The sequence below is a fragment of the Chiroxiphia lanceolata genome, chromosome 6 (genome assembly GCF_009829145.1).
Source record: "Chiroxiphia lanceolata isolate bChiLan1 chromosome 6, bChiLan1.pri, whole genome shotgun sequence".
Classification (NCBI taxonomy): Eukaryota; Metazoa; Chordata; class Aves; order Passeriformes; family Pipridae; genus Chiroxiphia; species Chiroxiphia lanceolata.
Window position 1 is genome coordinate 22,153,792 of NC_045642.1, and position 20,503 is coordinate 22,174,294.

Here is a 20,503-nt window from a genome sequence, read left to right on the forward strand (position 1 = left end):
CAGAGCTGTCTGCATAATAAAGTAAAATATACTCAATCAAGTACAGGAATCTCTCATTTATTACACATCTCATGCTTGGCTAGCTAGTAAACATTAGAAGACATGTGACAATTCTGTTATGCCCAATAAGCTGCCTTAGTTTCATTTTTCATTGCAGAACAGCCCTCACTAACAACTTGCATGATGAAAGACATCCCAGGTAAAAACCAATGGACTAATAAGATTCAGTAATGCAACAAGTGGGTCATATCGCTTGTATTGCAAATACTGCACATCTGTAACTCCAAAGCTCAACTTATTTGCTTTTCTTAAGGTTCAAGGAAGTTCTTACTCTGCAGTTTCCAGCATCTTCAGTAAGGTGATTGTGCTGCCTCATCTTGATTGCATAGCCACACCTGTACTGTCTTGTCTTACCAGAGATGAAAAGCTTTATATGGTTGGACTCAATGATATTAGAAGTCTTTTCCAAACTCAATGATTCTACAACTCTTAATGATTCTATGATTGCAATCCCATAGCATATATATGGTAATGGAAATGACATCTGAAAACTTCAAGCAAAACTTCAACAAAAGAGTCATAATTCAACCACAAGGGTCATGTCTCTATTTAGTACTTGTCATTATGAAACCAAACACTCACAAATTGTACAATATAAATGAAGAAGCAGTTATTTACTTCCCCACAACCAAGGGACATACAGATAGCCTCTAATGCATTTAATTAGTCAATATCTGTAAGCACTTTGATGATAAAAAGCTATGTCATGTGCCAAGTATTACTATTGAGTAACCAGCAGCTCAAAAGCATGTTGCCAAAGTACAACAATAAGCTTGTCCTTTTAAACCTGTTCATAATAATTATGGTTGTTAACAACAGATATTGTTCAGCTGAATGAACATGGTGAGACTTCAGCAAACAGCTCTCATCAGTCTGACATTCTTACAAACATCCCTTGCTAAATGTCAAGTGAGATTTCCAGAGGGAAAGAAAAATGCCTTTCTTCCCAGAAAAGGACAAAGTTTACACAGATAAGAAAAGAAAGTGAGACAGAAGTGGAAGCAAATAACTGTTTTCAAAAAAGCTCTAAAATTACTGTCAACTATACAAATTATTAATAAGGGTCCAGTTCTAAGCAGGAGAAAGAATCAGTTACAATGCTGTAAATTGCATCTTTTGGACACTGGTATTACTCTATAGCTAAAGAAGGAACCAAGAAAACAGTAATTATTTTTTCCTACTTCACACCTCTATTCTAATCCTTTGAAGAGTTACACAGAAGTAGCGTGCCATGTGTTAAACTGTTCATTCATTCTTTAATATCCTAAACAAAAAAAACTTTACTTGTGGCACAGAGTACAGCATAGCATATTTCATTACAAGTTTATTTTATTTGTACAATTTAAATATGCAGATGGATTTTTATCAAGGAGCATTTGTAATATTTTGTTGACTGAAATACCCAATGTTGCACAGGGGTTCAAGCCCCCAGAATACACTGTATGTCCAAAAGGTTCACCCATATGAAAACCTAGTGGATGAGTGAGCATTAGCTTAGCAGTAAGATGCTCTAGAAGTGTTACCGCAACAAAAACACACCAAAATTACCAATATTTCAGAATTATTTTCTGTTTGGAAAGTGACTGTTTACTGGTTCTTTTAACAAAGGTGCTGAGAGAAATATTTTTAAATGGTTATAGAGTGTTTTAAAAAGATAAATCTCTAGTGTGCCTTACTATGAGCATCCATCTTCCCCAAGTGTATATCAGAATTCAGATCACTTCCATCATCTGAATGTATCTTATTACCAGTAACAGTTTCATTACAGTCCTCTATGCATATGGGTTTGATTTGCACCTTTCACTTACATATAGTCTTAGCATCAGCTGCCATTTAATGAGCTGCCACAAGGACTAATGTTTGCAGAAAAAGCAAAGACTGGTGGTGGTTCTCAAAGAAAATTTGATGGTTGAAAGAAATCCACAGGAAAAATAGCCCTATTTCCATAATTTTTTCAAGATAGTTCTGAAAGGACTATTCGCACTCTAAGCTTAGAAAATTTCACAGATACTTCCATTTAACAGATGCAGATTTTTTTTTTTTAATGTAGGGAAAAGAAAAAGCGACCACTTTGTATTTCCAGGTTGAATCTAAAATTAATCATGCACACACACTTGGAGTAAGTAGAATAGTGAGGTTTTTTTCCCCACTGATGGATTCATAAGTATTAATGACTTATGAAATCACTTAACCCATCTGTAAATCAAGGCACTGAATTTCCTACTGCAAGGTTAGTTCTACATGGCAAGCAAGAATAAGATTTGTACTTCAAGAGTTGAGTGGATTAACACAAAAATGGAAACCGTTATTCCAATTCACCACATACTCTGTTATACTGCTAGTGAGGTACACTTAAGATTTGTGATCACTTTCCAAATCATTAGAATCTGGACATGACTGGTTTCCTGATAAAACCATGGGCTTAATTTTTACAGTCATGACTTCTATTTGGGTCAATTTCAAATTGAGATAATTAAAGGAAATTTCAATACTTTACAGCCGTGGAATTTGCACAGGGTTTAGCTCCTGGTCAGAGCACTTTGCTAAAGAGCTTTCATTTAGGATAGAACTGAATATTTCAGGTCTTCCAACTTTAAGACCTTATGACTTAAGAAGTACCTTAAAACATGACCCAAGTAAAAGTGATGTGATTATACACACCTAAATCTACATGAAACCTGAAACAAGAGTTCTGAACATTTGACATTTGTCTCAATGGGATTTTACTCCGATTCCTGAGGATAACTCTAACCCTACCAGCTATTCTAGCATATAAGGAGCCAGACTGTCTCTCTTTTTCAAGGGGAAATATTGATTGTTCATTTAGAAATTCAAAAAGCACTTGGTAGACCCAAAGTACTGCCATTTACTTTCTGACACTCCACACTAACCAAATCCAACCTAGCAAAAGAACCCTGTGGTGGAGAAAACAGTGCAGAAAAAAAAATAATTAAAAAATACGAAGGGGACAGGTATGGAGCATCTGTGCTCTTCCATCTAAGAAAGAAATGGTTTTTATAAAACTTCAATTGTTCCAAGGTGAAAATAACCATTATTCATGATAGTTACAGGCTTGTTTTAGTCTCCATCAAACCAAGTACCTTAAACATCAACCTCTGCACCTCTTAGCAGACAAGGGCAGAGGTAGTTACATTAGCCAGTCCAGTTCCATACAAATAAACAAAATGATCAGCGGGAGTGATCGAAATTAATACACCATAAACAGCAGCCTCATAACACTTTCTCTAAATAGTAAGGCCTTCTCTTTTTTGGCTGATCAGTGTCTGAAGCAAGCTTAGGTCATTGTTCTACTGCTCAGTTCCTTCCCTACTCAGTGAACTGATTCAGCAAAATTAGTCATCATTATCTCTTCTTAACGCAGTACTTAATACCCTAAACTTCAACTGGCTTTTTAGATCAAAAGTGGGCAAAAAATAAATTGTATTTCTGTATAAAAGAAATTACAGTTATGGAAAAAGGGATGGGGGAGATTGGGAGAGGTAATAAGTGCATTTTACCTAATTTTTATTGAATTTATGCACTTGCCTGTAAGCCCACTAAGCCATGACAACACACACAGCTAATGAAATAATGAGTTGTTAGCAGCACCACCACCGTATATTTGCTTACCAGCTGTTTTAACAAGCTAAACCAGGCGGGGATCACGGCTCTTTCGGCAGGGGCCCTGCCCTGCCCAGCGTGAGCGTGACCCCACAGCGGTACCTTGAGGCTGCCTCCCCACCCCGCTGTCCCCCTTCATGTTGCATTTAGGTGAGAGAAACCAGCTGAACTGGTGCTTCAGGAGCCCTGCTGGCAACTCAGTGGCCCCAAGGCTCATACTGCACCACAATAAATTGAATTCAGAAGTGGCACTTCTTTAAGAACTTATGGTCTACTTGAAGGTGTCTCTGCCTTGGGGTTGGAATTAGATGATCTTCAAGGTCCCCTTCCAACCCAAATGATTCTATGTCTGATTGATTCTATGATTCATGCGGTTCTGGGTCACCAAGGAAACAAACCAATTTTTAAAATGACTATTTTCAGTCACGATAAAACTCAGTAAGAAGTCCAGAACAAAAAAAAAAAAAGGAACAAACAGAAAAGATTAAAAGATTTGAAATAAAGATAGGGCTCACTTAAATGGTCTTTTAATGCTGGGCTCGAAATGCAGTCTTCCTAAGAGACTTGCAGAGAAAACACACTTCTATGGGAGAGGAGGTAAATGGCAGTGGTTTGGAAAACATGTGACTAATGTTTGGAGACAAGGCAGGGCAAGGAAGACTGGTTCCAACTAAAGATGAAACTTGACCTTCTTTCCATGGACTGAAGTAAAAGCAAAAAGGTCATCTAAGAAGCTGTTGTTCACCTCACAGGTACAAGAGGTTTTAATGTTTTGGATGAAAATCAGTTTCTGTTGTAGCAGAAGTGATTATGACAGAAGCACTTGAACTTTCTGAAGAAATAGCTCTGTGTGTGTGTGTATATTTATACACACACAACTTCTACCTGTATATATAAGAACAGGAATGCACTTCCAAATAAATACTTTGCTACTCTGAAAAAAGTCTGAAAAAGTCAGCATCATACAGTGTTAAGAGAACAATGAAAGCAGCAGAGATGGAGTGGTATCCATATTTATGAAGGTTTGAGGTTAAAACACAAAGTTAATTCAAATTATTTCATGAAAGAAAGTAGCCCAAAGTATTTTGATACAGACACAACCTCATTCTGGCAGGGACAGCATATGATAACAAGACTGAAGTGTTACTAATTGTACTATTTAAACCATGTTTATGCAGAGGATGGTAGGGATTGCCTTGAACTCAGTGCTTCATCTTATTCAGATTTGGAATTTTTTTTATTTTATGTTCACACTTTCTAGAGGAAGAATATGTTTATACTAATGAATGCATATGCTTTGTTTCAATTTTGCCTATGCCATGTTCAAGAACTGAAAACTTCAAGCCCCACACAGTTTCATCACCTCTTACCAATTTTTAAGTTCTTAATGCATTAATTTCCAAAAACAGGAGTCAAAGCCACCATCTTTGTGCACCTTTCTTCCCCATTTCACACACTCAAAAATCCTCTGCTGATTACAGTGCTGTGATATTAGTTTTACCTAATATAGATGAAGTATCAAATATAGAAATAATATTAACAGTAAGTTTAGGTAACGTTTTAAACACATCTTCTATACCACAACAGGTATGATAGGGTAAAATGTTCCACTGTTTTTCTGTGCTTCAAATCTAGATAAAATCCTAAATTTAAATATATTTGCCCTGTAAAGGAATACATACTAAGTCTAAGGAATACATACTAAGGTGTGGAAATCTGCTTTTTAATCATGGTTTCCTATTTTTGGATCCTCCAATCAAGTTCAGTAGAAAAATTAAATGCTATGGGATGGTTCAACAAGTACAACAGAAATATGCTACATTAATGTTTTATTATATTCTGCAAATTTAAGAGTGATCACCATGGAGTCTTATTACTTTTTTGATGGAAGCCTATAATATTGATATTCATTAAATGCCATATGGATCATCTTCAGGGGGCAGAGGTTCCTCTAAATCTGTGACTGTAGGTTCAGGCATCACAGCCTTACCTTCTTTAAAACTCTTGCTACAGGAGTTACTTTACCAAACACTGCAATTAGATGCTTTGCTGGGATCAGCTGACTGGACTACTGCAGGATCTCTAAGCCCCAAAGCTGCTGCACAGTCTGACTATTCCGTTTTACCAGTCAGTGTTCTCAGAAAGAGGTGTCTGTCCTCAGGTTTCCCTATGCATCTACAAGGCAATTAAAGCAGTTCAAAACCTGGGTGGGTTTTGTAATATTCATCTTTATTGTTCAAACTGATCCCAGAGTTCTACTTTCGTTGTTTCTACCCTTGAGGGAAACGCAATCAACCTTGCAATTCCAGATCTGTAACATGACATATTAGCATATACTGCTGTACAGACTATGGCTAGATCTTCACACTCACTACTGAACCAGGGGCTATGCAAAACAATGAAAGGAAGACATAGCCTCCAATACAGCAAGCAGAACTTCACAGTTGATCCAGTGACTCAACTCTTGCCTAACGCTTCTCAAATTATTCTTGAACTAGCCTTTGTGGAAGAGAATGAGTCAGAAGTTGCTTCTGTATTTCATCTCCATACTTATCAGCATAGGCCATGCAAACAACCAAAGAAAAATAATTAACAACAGCAGTGTTTAGAAACAAAACCAAAACTAGCCTTGCTAATAGTCTAGTTCCTCCTTACACCCTAAAATGACACAAAAGCTGCCCATTATCCTGACATGGTGATCAATCTTTTTGCTCTCTCCAATATGAATACCAATTGCATCAGTCCTAGACAGGTTTCATTGCATGGAGTTCAGAAGTAGGCATCTCCAACATGATCCATTTCCCCATCCATCCTGCACTACTGCAGTGTAGTTTCAAGCCTATTCATCCAATGAACATAATGCAAAAGGCAGCAGCAGGGCAATTCTAGTGTTCTGATCCTCACTCCTGACTGTGGAGGAGCAGCTTAATAAAAGAATTTTAGCTTTAAAGGTCACAGGCAGCAAAACACCAAATATCTGAACCACAGCTTTGACCCTTACAGCATTGTATTGATTGTGCATCCTATTTTGTTCCAGTTCTGCCAATTTAAATAGCATGATCTCTAAAGGGAGGTATTGCTTTGTCTCACAAAATGACTGCATTTTAATGGTCATTCAACAACAAATTCCAAAAAATTACTGCTTGCTGAGTGCCTGCCAGTAGAAATTGAAAGCCCAAGCAAGTAAAAGTATTTCTTCATCTCATGAAATTCAGGGCATCATATATATAATGAAATGCCATTAAAGATATTTGTTACTATAATACAGAGAAAGCAAGTTAATCAGAAATAGCAGAAGTGTCAGAAGTACACAAGGTGGTAACATGAAAGCTTCTCATTTTTGTTCTGAGGGGTAGTAGCCATGCACTGGGGGAACAATTTACCAGCTTAATGCAATAGCTCAATAACAGTTTTAGTAGTCTATACAGTATATAAATCTATACACTTTTTACCCTACAGGAAAACTGGTCATAAAGAAAGCAAAAAGCAACTAAAACAGATCACAAAGTAGCTGCATAAGGTTATAGTATATCAAATATAAGACTGTTCTGACCATACCTACTTGAACTTTGTTAATGTCAACAGCCACAGAAAAAGAGCCTGCTCCTTCTAAAAGGGTCAGATCATGACCCTAGATTTAAATGCAGTACATAATCCCAGTGCTATTCAGGATTAGTATGTCTAATGAATAGGGCAAAAAGAGCATTGATTAGGCATATTATTTTCTTTTGTCTACATAAACAATGGAATTCAACGAAGATTTCCCATTTGGGACAAAAGCAAGGACAAGAAACCATTAGTTTCATCTCATATCACCCACACATCAACTCCTTCTCAATAACCTCAAGTCTCTAGAGATCTGAGAAAAAAACCCAACAGCTCAAGCAGCAGACTTTGAGATGAGATCTTTAAAGAAAACCAAACCACCATAGTATTACAGTAGTAGTCTTGCTCAAAATATTTTTAGTATATGAGCATGTTCATAATTTGTTTTAGAAAAGGAAACAAAGTGTTTCTTTTCCTTTGTCATATTAAAAATTCAAACAGAGTATTACAGTTACAAAGGGCATTTACCAGTCATATTACTAACAATGGTAAAAAGCCCATGTAACCTTAAATTCTTAATGTTTTCTAGTGTCTGCATTATCCTACTAAATTCAAATGGAACATCAGGGCCTTTTGTAGAGGACATGATCATCTTGCTCCAGTGACCTTTTCTCCACTGCCTCTTGTAGTGCTTACCACTGGGCTTAAATAATTAAAAAAGCCTGAAGTGATTGCAGAAATGTACCTACATTTGAAAAGTACTATTTAGACAATAATTTGTAGAACAACTGGAGGCCAAATGTTTATTCTCATAAACTGACATCCTTATTGGAACTACCTACTCATTTCCATTGCCTGAGGGCCTGGACAAGATCATGAAAGTAGCCTTCTAGTACACCAATTACAGTTAAACAATATGGAAAGAAAGGAAGAAAGAGACAATTATCAGCAAAATTCAGAAGTAAAAGAATTTAAGTATTAAAAGCTCAGGCATGGTTTCTGATAAAAAAATAGGAGAGGACTCTCATTGTACAATAGATATTAAACTTGGACAAAATAACCTTAGAAAATAATTACTTTTGTTACATTCGGAAATGCGTGGTATTTTTCCAAATATTCATAGATTTAGAAAAATCATGACTTGCCAAAATGCACTTTCTCCTCCCTCAATAATAACAAAAAATTCACTTCCACTAGCAAATTAAACATTTATGAATATCAGAGCAGTAGTTTTATCCATCTCTACTTCCTCTGCATCCTCAAGGCCATCACTTTATAAAACTTCTGAAGTTTCCCTTCCAATATCCAAAAGGGTGAAGAGAAGGGTGGTGTTGGGGAAGAATATTTCCTGCTGATACCATCATAAACATTACAAACTGGCTCATTCCTAGACAGAGACAAAGATGTAAGTTTATGTCACTGACAAATAAGAGGTAATGAAAAAAGTTAGCCTTCTCCACTGCTAGACCTCAAAAATCTTCTATTACATTCCAGATAGAAAAATCATTGAAATGTTCATGATTCACAGCAAAGCTCTGATTTCAAATGGGAAATAACATTACATAGGTAAGTATTTTGGGCAGACATTTCACTCAGTTTCTCCTGTCTTTCTACATTCTGTAAACATGTCTAGTAGGAACATACATATGTGTGTTCCACAGGTGTGGAACTTCTCTATTCATCTAAATGAAAAAGATCTTGCATCCCCGCCTACTTCAGAAAAAGAATATAACAAGAAGAATTAAGGCAGATTAAGAGACTCTTTTAGGCAGTTTAATACCCTTAAGCACACATTCCCAAGCCAAGTATTTATAATACATGAAGTCTCCTAGTTACCTCTCTCAACTGTCACTGTTTTCAGTATTGCATAAAGCTGCTTAAACTATAAAGCTGATTGTCAAGGGAATCCCAGTCTGAAGGGATCTTTTGCGGCCTGAAAGGGTTGTGACTTCTGTAAAAGGAGGGCATCAGGTTACTGTAGCAAGCCCTGACTATCATTGACAATGGAGGAAAAGAAAAGCTAACGAGTCAGGTTGTACTGTCTCTCCCCTACCACTCATCTAAATTACAGGGTAGTTGCAAGGCAGGACAGAGCCAAGGAGGGCTAGGGCAGTCCTTGCTCCCTGAGGCCTCTTCACTCTCCAGTAAGTAGCACAGCTACTCTCCCACAGGTCACAGGAAAACAAGGGGTGCTTCTGAGCAGTGCTGCCATACACAGCCCACTCCACTACAAGCATCCACTGAAATTTCAGTGGCAAAACCCCCATGTGGATCAGGCGTGACATGCAACTTAAAGAGGAGAAAGAAAAGTGTTTACTACCTGACAGCCAGGTTACGTTAATCCAGCTATACATTAACTCAGCCAAATTCCTCTGCATATTCTAGAGCTAATAATATAAAGTCATTCATGACTTTTTTAGTCACTAAAGATCGTCACAACTTACAGTTTTGGCTTACATTTTTCACTGGAAGACAGGGGTGATTACATAGACTGTGGCAATTTTTAAGGTTGAACTCATGAACCCCAGAAATCATACTTTCTTTTCCAGAAGTTAAAATACTTATCCATTCAGTTATATTACTTCGTAATTTATGATACAAATTTTCAATGCATTAGTCACTTATTTGAATCTTATCTCTGGATACTGAGGCTCTTCCATACCTACACATTAAATGACCTCTTCTGCATTTGCTTCAGGCTTCCTGAATTCAACTGATCCTAGCATTAACTATTTTTAACTTTCCACTACTAGAATTCTCCCCAAAATCCTATCTAATCTCAATTTTAGCTCACACCCATAAAAATTTCTAATCACACAAAGCGTCTTGTTTTTCTGGGCCTGCACTCTTCTCTAGTTCACACATTCCTTTCACCCAAACATGTTGCAAATTATGTCTCTCCGCTCATTTGTTTTCAGAACTAGATTGCAACTAGTCAAGTCCAAGGTTTAAGTTTTCAAAGCTTTTCCAAGAGATCTCCAAATCCTTTATGGAGTTTTGATAATGCCACTCCTATTATTAGCCTTGCTATATCTCTCTACTCCCATTCAAAATAAAAATGTGGACTTCAATCCTGACTAAGTGTTATTTCTGAAACATATGCTTGAGATGCTTAAAAAGAACATTCTACAACCCATTCCCCCCCCCCCCCAAACTGCTAAAATACACTCTGACTGCATGCAAAATTAAAATTTTCTTCCACGTGCAGTCTGTGTGATGCAATCACTGCCTATACTTTTCAAGAATATGAAGCTACTTTTGTCTTTGGGGTAATCACTACACTGTTTTTCCTTCTTTCTTTTAGTTCACCCATTCCACCCTTTTCTCTCCAGTTTCTACTACTGAATTTTCTGCTTTTCAGAAGCAAGATACTCTTCCAGGTTAAGCAGGCAGATCATTTAGCTTCGAAGTGCATAATTTTTTTCCTGAAATAACTGAGGGTATAGTGAGGATTTAAAGGTATATGTGAAATGCAGTTATAATCATGAGTAGCTCCCCAGACATGAAAAAATAGGTTGAAACAAATGCAGCCTTAGTGTGAGAGCCTCTGTAGAAAGGCTTAACCTCAGGACATTCACTTTCTTTGTTCCTTCAATTAGAAGCTCCTAGCGAAGCTTTCAACAATGCTTAACTGAAGAACAGTAAGGGGGGGATGGAAATCACCCAGAGAAGTGCCATCCCTAGGTTTACCTAATAATACCAAAATGTCTTATTAGTTTAATAAGCAGATGAACCACCACATTTCTAGTGCAGAAGTGTTGCTTTTCTTTCTCGTTCACCAATTTCTTCCTGAGACAGCAGAAAAGACAGTAAAGATTATATACTGGTAAACAAATTTTAAAAAAGCAAGCCAAGATTCTATGAAAAATAAGTACACTGCTTGATAGCCCCACGTATTTTCTCCTACAAATAAACAAGAGAAGGGGGGGGGTTGCTCCCACAGGGAGTTAAATAAAATTAAGCAAACATTTCCATAAAAATTACTGTCCTCCCACCTCTGTCTGTACCCTTACTTCACACCAAATCAACAATTTCAGAGAAGCTAAACAAAGAATTGTATAATCCTGTTCTTACTCTTGTAAACAGAACAAACAACAGGACTGGAACTGATTCTCTAATTACTAGTACGTGCTGGACTTCATGAGCCCTTGACAAATTTAACCTACCAAAACAACATCTTAAATTATCAGAGGTTAGAATGGGCCTCATGGAAAATTTTCTGGCCAGAGTTCACAAGCTCAAAGATATGTCAAAAATGCAGCAAGATAAGTCCTTCGTGTCTGCAGTTATGAGCTTCATTTAAACACACTTTTATTTTAAACATTTGTTAGCCTTTGCAATGCATAAAATACAAAACAATACTTACCATCAATGGCCAACTGAGTAAAGAAACTTTGGCAAATTACAGAATAGTGGCTGTCTGTACAAAAAGTTTATTCAATATACACTGGGAAGAGACCTAGATTTCTTGCTGCAATTCTGCCTCTGCAGTGTATGTTCTGAGAAAGTCTCCAGGTTCTGAAGAAACCTCTGCCCACCACCCTCCTCCAGGATCAATAGGATTCTACCTTACATAACCACTCTAAGTTTGGCAGCAAGTATTCTTTCATGGCAGCATCTTGCAGATTCTGAGCACATAGAAGCAGTAAGTTTCCTCCTTAGTAATATGAAATGGCTGTACAGAACTGAGCATACCACTGGGTCATTTGAATCTTAACTTTGAGAACTTCATCACCACTAGCAGCATGAAAAGTAACAGCCTCCAGAAGCAAATACCTACGCATGTATACCATGCTCTCAACACAACTCTTTCAGAGCACTTCTGGAAGCTACATTGTCTAAATAAATTTTTTTTGTTATACACCTCAAATGCACATGAGCTTTTGTGCTAATTTGATAAAAATATAAGGAACTCTTGCCTGTCAAAAGATGCTTTCTTGGCTACCTCAATCTGTGAAAGGCCAAATAACAGGTAGCACCACAATGGTGTCTTCCCTAAGCACCTAAATGGGTGTCTCTGTTTGAAAAACTAAGAGATTAAACAATCTCCCAAACAAAGTTAATTTTCACACTTCCGACTAGGAATACTGAAAGCTGAAAATTAATTGGCTTTAAACTCAAAACTCTGAAGCAGCAGATTATCTACCATGTTTGCTAACCCAGGAACTGGAATTTTGGACTCCTTAGATCCGAAACTTTATCCTTTGACACAGAATCAGAAGAAATTAGAAGGAAAGTAATACAAGAAAAGTGTAATTTACTGCAGTCAACTAACTTGTCTATTGAAAAATATATTTGTAACTTCATTTTTTTTCCTCAAATGGCAAAAACTAAATTTTACTTATTATTAAATCTTTTAAAGGTTTAAGAACCCTAACTCCATGTACATGAATTTCCAACAATCATACTATTTGTCAAAGAAGTACACAATCATAAGCAACGTGTGTTTACTGATAAACTATTCTTTTCCTCCTCATTATTTCAAAACCAGGCCCAGTGTCATTACATTGGTGTAAGATAATGCTGCGGACCAATACAATGAGTCAGCAATCAAAACAACATGTTCTGCAATCCCACAGAGCTTGTTCTTTTGGTTTAAGTCATGGAATTGCTGGGACATCTCCTCTCTCCCATCCTCCCCTTGCTTGCATGCCACTACACTGCTTCAAGATTTACTTACCAGTTGTCAGCCCAGCTTGTTTCAGAAAGAAGAAGGAATTCATGTGTAAAGTACCCTGGGTCTCAGAAACACAGAAACATGTGCTGGAGAAGGTTAGTGCCTGGTTGGCTGACTTCAGCAACAAGGAAAGGAAGATGCTCAATTAACTGGAACTAAGCGAAAAAGAAATTTCGGTTCTCTATATCTTTCACTTATTCTTAAAAGAGCGTTTAGACAATTCAGCTCATAAGAATGTCATTGTACCCGTATTCCTACTGAGAGACTTTACCTACAATACACTACTCGACCTGTGCAGGCCTTCCCTTCATATTTCAGCAAGATATTCAGGTAGTGGATTGAGCTCATATAACCAACCAAATAGCACAGAGGAGAAAGCAGTTTCCACATTAGATGAGACTGAAGGCATATGGGGCAATACACTATGAAATGCAATTGAAATTGAAGGACCACTAAGATGAAACACTTGACATTCTTTTAACAGTTTAACTACTGGGGTTTTTCCTTAAAAAAAAGACAACCAAAAAAAACAAACCAAAAGAACAAACAAACAAACAAAAACAACACCAAACCACACAGTCCAACTGGTGCTAAAGCCTGTTCCCACATAAAACCTGCCAGCACTGAGTATTCCTTTCCATTCTTACCATAAAAATAACAATGGTATTAGAAACCAAAACTGATCCTGTGATAACATGTTATATACAATGTCATGTACACAATGTACAAACAAAGTCAAAAAATTGCAAATGTGACAGTTTAATTAGGAAATCAGAATTGAATTTCAGGAAAAGTTCTTAGTAAAATCCAATAAACCAACACAATCAGGGCAGCAAGGGGAGAGAAGCACAAAGTTTCCTCTTCAGTGAATCTGTTAAAATGCCAAAAACCACCATTTGCTTTAGTCTGCAATATATAAGGAGATAATACTACATGCAAAACCAGAGATAGATGATTAATAACATCTGGACATCATGAAGAGAGTGGTAACATAGTTTTCCAGCATACAAGTGACTGCCCTCCTACTTGGTTTAGGGCATCACTTCTAAAAGTATATTTCACACATCAGATTACATAGAAATACTAGTGGAGCCAATGTGTTGTCTTTTTCACCAGAACATGAAAGTTTCATCTCCAGGCAGAACATTTCTCCCATGCTTTCATCCAGTCAACATCTCTGCTTTGATGGTCTCGTTCCATACTTCAATTCTAAAACCAGGATAAGACTTCAAAAATCATGAGCTGTCATTTCTTCACACTCACCCACTTTTTTTTTTTAGCCCTCATTACATGCAGATTGTTCCCCATAGTTAAAACAGAGCATACCTCATTGCCTGATGAAAGAGATTCCTGTGCTACATGCAATGGGGGCTTGAGGAAAGTACAGTGAGGGAAAACTATGGCAAACTGCATCCTGCCCAGAAAGATTTGCTTGTCATAATCATAATCCAGTAAATGCACATGGAACACAGAAACATCACTTCCAGAAAATGAGGAGAAACACACCTATAACCAGTTCTCCTTTCTTCCTTAATCTATCTTTAAAGCTATTATGCAAAACCAGTGGGAAATAGAGGGACTGACTGACAGGATGCAATAACATAAAGTGATTTGATTACTCTGAAGCAGAGCCTTTTCATTAAGTTTTAAGCTTTACAGCACAGGATCTATTACAAGAAGGGTCATTATACTTCTTTGTACCAAATGGATCATCCTATTTCATGTGTCCTTGTATTTATAAATCTGACGTAATTCCCCATTTCTTTACATACATTACATATGTATACTTACACATAGAAGCCCCTCAGCATCTGGTTATTCAGTAGAACTGTATTTTGATCCACATCTTTTTACACTAAATATCCTGCTATGCCATATTTAAAAGAGATACCATATCCTTCAATATTAGTCATTCATATTCATGTAATTGAGAAGGCGGGAGTACCTAGTAACTCCATTTGGAGAATGAAGCACCTTTGAAATGTATTTACAGATGGTTTTCTTACCTCATTGGGAATGCTAAGTACTATCAGTGCAGCAATAAAAAAAAAAAACAAACCACAAGAGCTCTGATTCTATTGAAATACAATGGTATTTTATTTCTATTATTTAATGGAAAGATGGGAAAGGCTACAACACTCATACTGGTCCTGCAGGAACTGCATTGGTGGAAAGGGGTGCGGGTGGGAGGATAAGTGCCAGGTTTAAACACCGAGTAGCACCAGAGCAATATGACTGATAGATCTCCAGAAAATCTGGAGTGCCATGAGCAATGCTAGATAAGTAATTTACTTTGGTCACCTGAGTGCTTAGAAGCACCTCCATCCCAAAAATTAATGGCCTACAAGAACTCATTTGAGATTGGCACTTTGTTCTATATGAGTTACTGTTTGGTTCTACGTATTTCATAAATTCTGTAGTCAAAAAAAAGGAAAAGGAAGAAGCATTCAAAAGGATAATGAGAAGCAAACAGATGAACTTCACATAAGTCATGCACAAATCCTAAAATTTCTGTTCTGATACCTTCTACTTCAGCTAACAGCAGCAGAAGCAGCTTTTTGCTTACATATTCATCATTCCAGAGCTGACTGAAATGCAAAGAAAAAAACTAGACAAGATTTATGAAAATATGGAGGCTTCTACTGAAGATATTGCATGAGCTATATTTCTTGCCCATTCTAAATACTTTCCAAATATTTTAGCTTGTTCAATACAAAGATGTCTCTTCCTAGAAACTGTAATACCTTTGAAATGAAAGGAGCTTTCTAGTGCTACTTAATTAACATTTTCCAGCAGCCTTATAGATCATTATTTTGTGAGCATTTTTACTGTGGAAATGGCAAGGGGAGAAGGCAGGGCGGGGGGGGGGGAGGAACAGAAAAGGATATAAAACGGAGATAAAAATTACAAGAAGACTTTACAAACACCACACTCCTATGCACCTAGTACTAATGTTTTTGCCTTTTTCCCCCACTTCAAGCAAACAAGCAGGAAACAAACAAGGAAACAGAAGGGGTAGACAACCTCCTGGACTTACCTTTTATACAGTCCCTCTGTAAACTTCTCACAAAGAAATTTAAATTCCTCTAGCTGGATTTGACTCTTTCAGCTTTTTTCGAGTCACATAGAAGCAAAACAATTAGTTTTCAGAGGTTCCATTTACTGCTCTTCCATCCCCAGTAAAATGCGTCCAGGAGACGATGCCAAAAGTAAGCCCAGAACTCAAAGGCAATTGGAAAACGGAGCGTAGGGGGTTGCTGAAAGACCAGATTGTGAAATTCAGTAGCTTCAGCACAGAAATATCCTACTGTACAATGTACCTGGCTTCTTGCTCACCAAAAAACTGTAGTGCAAACTGTCAGTAGTAGCCTCCAATAGCTGCTCTGTGTGCTGCAGATGGTATGTCTCACTGTTACCTTCCCAGATGGGTAGAGGATTCAGAGATCAGTAAATCCAGGGGGTCGCCTCCAAACCAGGTGGATTGCCAGCCACTCATTCACTCAGTCCAATTAATCAAGACAAGAACAGCTCAGTCACCGGAGGTATCTCCTTCCAGGGTGCACAGGATTATGGCAAGGTTATTAATCTTGCTTTGCTGCATCCCCCCCACCCCCCTACATTCAGCAGCCTGCACCGAGATGATTGCCAGCTCTGTCTCTGTCCCTGTTCTACTGCATTTTGCTCAGCCCTCTGTTGCTGCAAGTGAAACACAGAGGAGGGAGGAATACTAATAAGGTGGTTAGCTACAGTTTCTTTAAGGCATTCTACATACTGTGTGTGCGTGTATGTGTACGTGCATGTGTGTGTGCATTTTCCATGGGGTGATCTGGATTTCTTGGCAGCTGAAATAGGACTTGTTTCTACATCAAAGTCTGAATTAATCTGGATTATCACTTAATGAATATCAGAGCCAGCAATTGTATTTTACTTAGGATAAGAGGAGGGCACAAAATGGTCTAGAAGATTAGGACAGCAGTAGTGGTTAGGGGAAGGGGGGCAGGGGGGAAGGAGCAGGGGTTGCTGGTATAGAAACCACACTATACCCAGAGAAGCATATTCAGTTTGAAAATTTGTTTCAAAGCAACTCATTTTAGCCATGTTTTAAAAGGTCATTCTTATGTCCTATACCAGTCAGGATTTTCAAATCAGCACTATATTATCCATCTCTAGATTAGACAGCAGTATGCAGAGTCAAGTAAATATTTTTAGAAAAGAAAGAATTTCTGGCAGGAAAAGAAAAATTTAGAACATCAGTGGAGGCAGACATCCAGCACTGCATTTATGAAGGTGCTTAAAATTCCCTCCTTTACTGAGAATCGCTCTGCTGAAACCTTTCACTTGTGAAATGAGTTTAGAATTCTCAGTCCAACAACCAAACCAGATTTTCCATGTAACGTCCAAGTAGCGGACCTGCACTGGTGCATGAACCTAGGTATTCTGTTGTAGCAAGTATAAATCCTAACTGTAATTCACTCATGAAATGTGAAAGCAGTCATACTGCCTTTGCTTCCCCACAGGTAATTCAGACCGTCTCCATCAGGTTCAGGATGCAAACACTGCTGCCCCACTTGTCATTCATAATTTCAACTTTTTGCAGCAGATGACACTTCAGACTCCTTCAGGAGACTGGAGATTGAGACTCCTTTAGGAACTCGAAAGCAAAAATAAACTATTCCTCAGAAACGGTTCCAGGATTTCTACATTAAACTATATGTGACTGTTAAGGAACCAGTTCATAGGTCAGAGCAACCAAATACACTTGACAGAGCTGCCAAAAGAAAGAACTACATGACACGAGTTTGATGCTTTATGTAACAGAAAGAGTTACCACCACAAGTTCTAGCAACCGAAGTGTGATTAACAAGGTGGAAATGCTTGTGGAGTTTTAGATACTCCAGCCACAGGATAGTGCATCCAGGCTTCCTGGCCAGCTGACCGTTACAGTGTTACTGTAGCACAGAGGACTGTAATGTAACACAGCACTGTCCATAAGCACTGTGGCCACAACACTGACATTGAGTAAAACTCTTCTACTTTTAAGAAAATCCTGCAGTTTCAGCAGCCAGTGAACCTGCAAAACCACACAGCATGAGAAGGTTGTGGTATCTGGAAAGAGAAATGTAGGGCACTTTAGGAAACAGTTTCAAAAGATGGAAGACCTGCACTGTTTCACAAATCACACAGTCACTTGGGCTTTTGTTCACTTTTTCAGCTTAAACTGCATTATAGTTTAAACCTAAAATTATTTATTTATAAGAAAGTCCACTGAACTAACAGAAGACATTGTAAATGGTAACTGTTTTTCTCTGCTGAAATTATTTTGCTTCTCCTCAACCCTATTCCCAACACTGCACGAGACTTCGCATTTCTGTTTTCTTGACTTATGGACCTTAAGTAGAATTCTTGTTCGTCCGCAAACATAACCATGCCTATCCACATAGGAATGCGAGCAGATACAGTAGCTTGGAATGAAGATCCATCTAGCCAGAATTTTGACTGTGTTGGTCACCATCAGATCAAGGGAAGCAAATTGTGGTATTTCCCAAGTACACTGTGCCAACCTTTAATTATCTACCACAAGGAGTTGCAAAGTCAGCCACAGGAACACTCTGTACACTTTAGTATGCCACTCACAGATTCAAAGTCTTCTATTATAAGCAGCCTGGACTCCTTTCTTCATGCTGACAAGCCTTGATGTATTTAACTGCCCTTCATATTGACTTTGCGCTATTCGCTTGAACACTTGTCACTAACCTTTTTCACCTTCTACAGTAACCAAAATGCCACAGGCATGCCACAAGCTTATAGCACCTCATTGATACTTTCTACTTTGAGAACATGTCATCCCAGAGCACGTACTAATGAAGCTAGTGGCACGTTCTGCTTTCTAAGATTGTGGCACGAGTAATTTGGCTACTCTCAGAATATTAATTCCATCAATGGCATAACATTTATAGTTCTAACTAGTCAGTTAAGGTTTTGTAAGGAAGACCTCATGTCTGGACTAAAGTCCACTGTGGACAGCTTTTTCCACCACCTTTTTCTAGGTGCAGTCAGAATTTCTTGAGTATATAGAAAAGGTTACTCCAAAGGTAATTAAATCTATTCATACACCTAATATTTATAATCTACGGAACTGGAACAACAGGAAAATAAATAAACTGACTTACATTCTAGTTTTCATTTCCATGACACAGAATACATGTTAAAGAAGAGGAACAATATTAAGTATTTTGCAAGAATAATTTATTGTTAATGGTATCTTCCAAATATGGTTCATCATAATCCCAAAGGTACATGCAAGGACATTTTTCATCTGTTATCTGTCCTTACATAATTTTTTTAAAACCATACTACCTGCTAATTACTTTCACATTAATCAAAAGGAAAACACATCCTTTGCACTTCCAGGAGTTTGTTGCTTTTTGATTTTGGTTTTTCCCCCAGGGGGCAGCACGTGCTGCACTTCAGACCAAGCATCTCATCACTCCCCTGACTACTACGGTCTTGCAAGCATCTTTGTTCATGTTCCCACATTATGCTTAAAACAAAGGCAGATTACAACAATATAAACTAGGCAGATATACCACTCCCTTCCCACAACTCCCCCTGCTCACCCCACCCCACCCACAAAAAACCCCCTCAAACCAAAACCACAAAACCAAAACCAACAAACAAAAAAGTAAAAATAGAACTTTAAAGTCCCTCTCACTCTGGCCCTCACCTCATTCAGCTGAACTTGATGACCTGTCAGTTAATATCAGTATCACACCTCTAAAAACTTAAATTCAGCACAAGTGAAGCACACAAGCTTATTTCTCAGCAAAGCCCTCAGTAGAGAAAGTACTGACCCAACACAAAAAGCCTCCAAAGTCCATCAAATATTTCTGCAGCGTTTCACTTTTATGTCAACATCATTCGATTTAGTGAACCCCAAATCCATATGCTATTTGCAACAAGTTCCCTTTCTTCCTCTTAATTTTCAGTTTCTTTATGAAGCAATAGTCATATTTAAGGCTATAATTTCCACACTGAGAAAACTACTGGCAAGACTATAGCAGGGGTGAAAGAAGACCTGAGAGGCTTATATAGACAGGTTAAGGCTGTGATCCAGTATGACCAGGCACCTCTGGCTGATGAAGTTTGAGGAGTTACTACTGCCAGAATGTACTACTAGCAGGGCGTTCACTACCTTGATGAGCAACCTAGTAATCATCATAACCTAGAAGCAAATACATGCCAGTTTCTGAGCCATGACTTCCTTTGGTCCAGTCCTGACTTCAAGCCAGGATCAGTGGGTGGTGTAAATTTATACACTGGCCTCAAAACTACAGGGACTGTGAAGCAGTACATGTGGCTTCTGCTGCCTCTGTTAGAGGGCAGTGGCAGCTGTTCCTGAGGAAACACAGCACCCACTGCCACTGTTTGATTTGAGACACCCTCAGAGCTGAACTGTACAATACAAAGGTTCTTTGCCAAGTGATCACAGTATTCTTCCTCCAAGGAGCTGTGAAGCCTATTGTTAACCGCAAAGATTTTCAGGAGACAAACAGCAAAAGAAAGTAGAAAAGCAAGCAAACAAGAGAACATATTATCTGA

General features: G+C 38.0%; 1 protein-coding gene across 4 annotated transcripts in view; it reads right to left on the reverse strand.

The window, feature by feature from the left end:
* LRRC4C (leucine rich repeat containing 4C) overlaps nt 1-16,533 on the reverse strand; it is a 497,868-nt gene extending 481,335 nt beyond the window's left edge. For all 4 annotated transcript variants that reach the window (XM_032690516.1, XM_032690512.1, XM_032690518.1 and 1 more), the window contains exon 1: nt 15,942-16,533. The gene's annotated coding sequence lies outside the window, so the exon portion shown is untranslated. The remainder of the gene's footprint in view (nt 1-15,941) is intronic.
* Between the last annotated feature and the right edge of the window lie 3,970 nt (nt 16,534-20,503).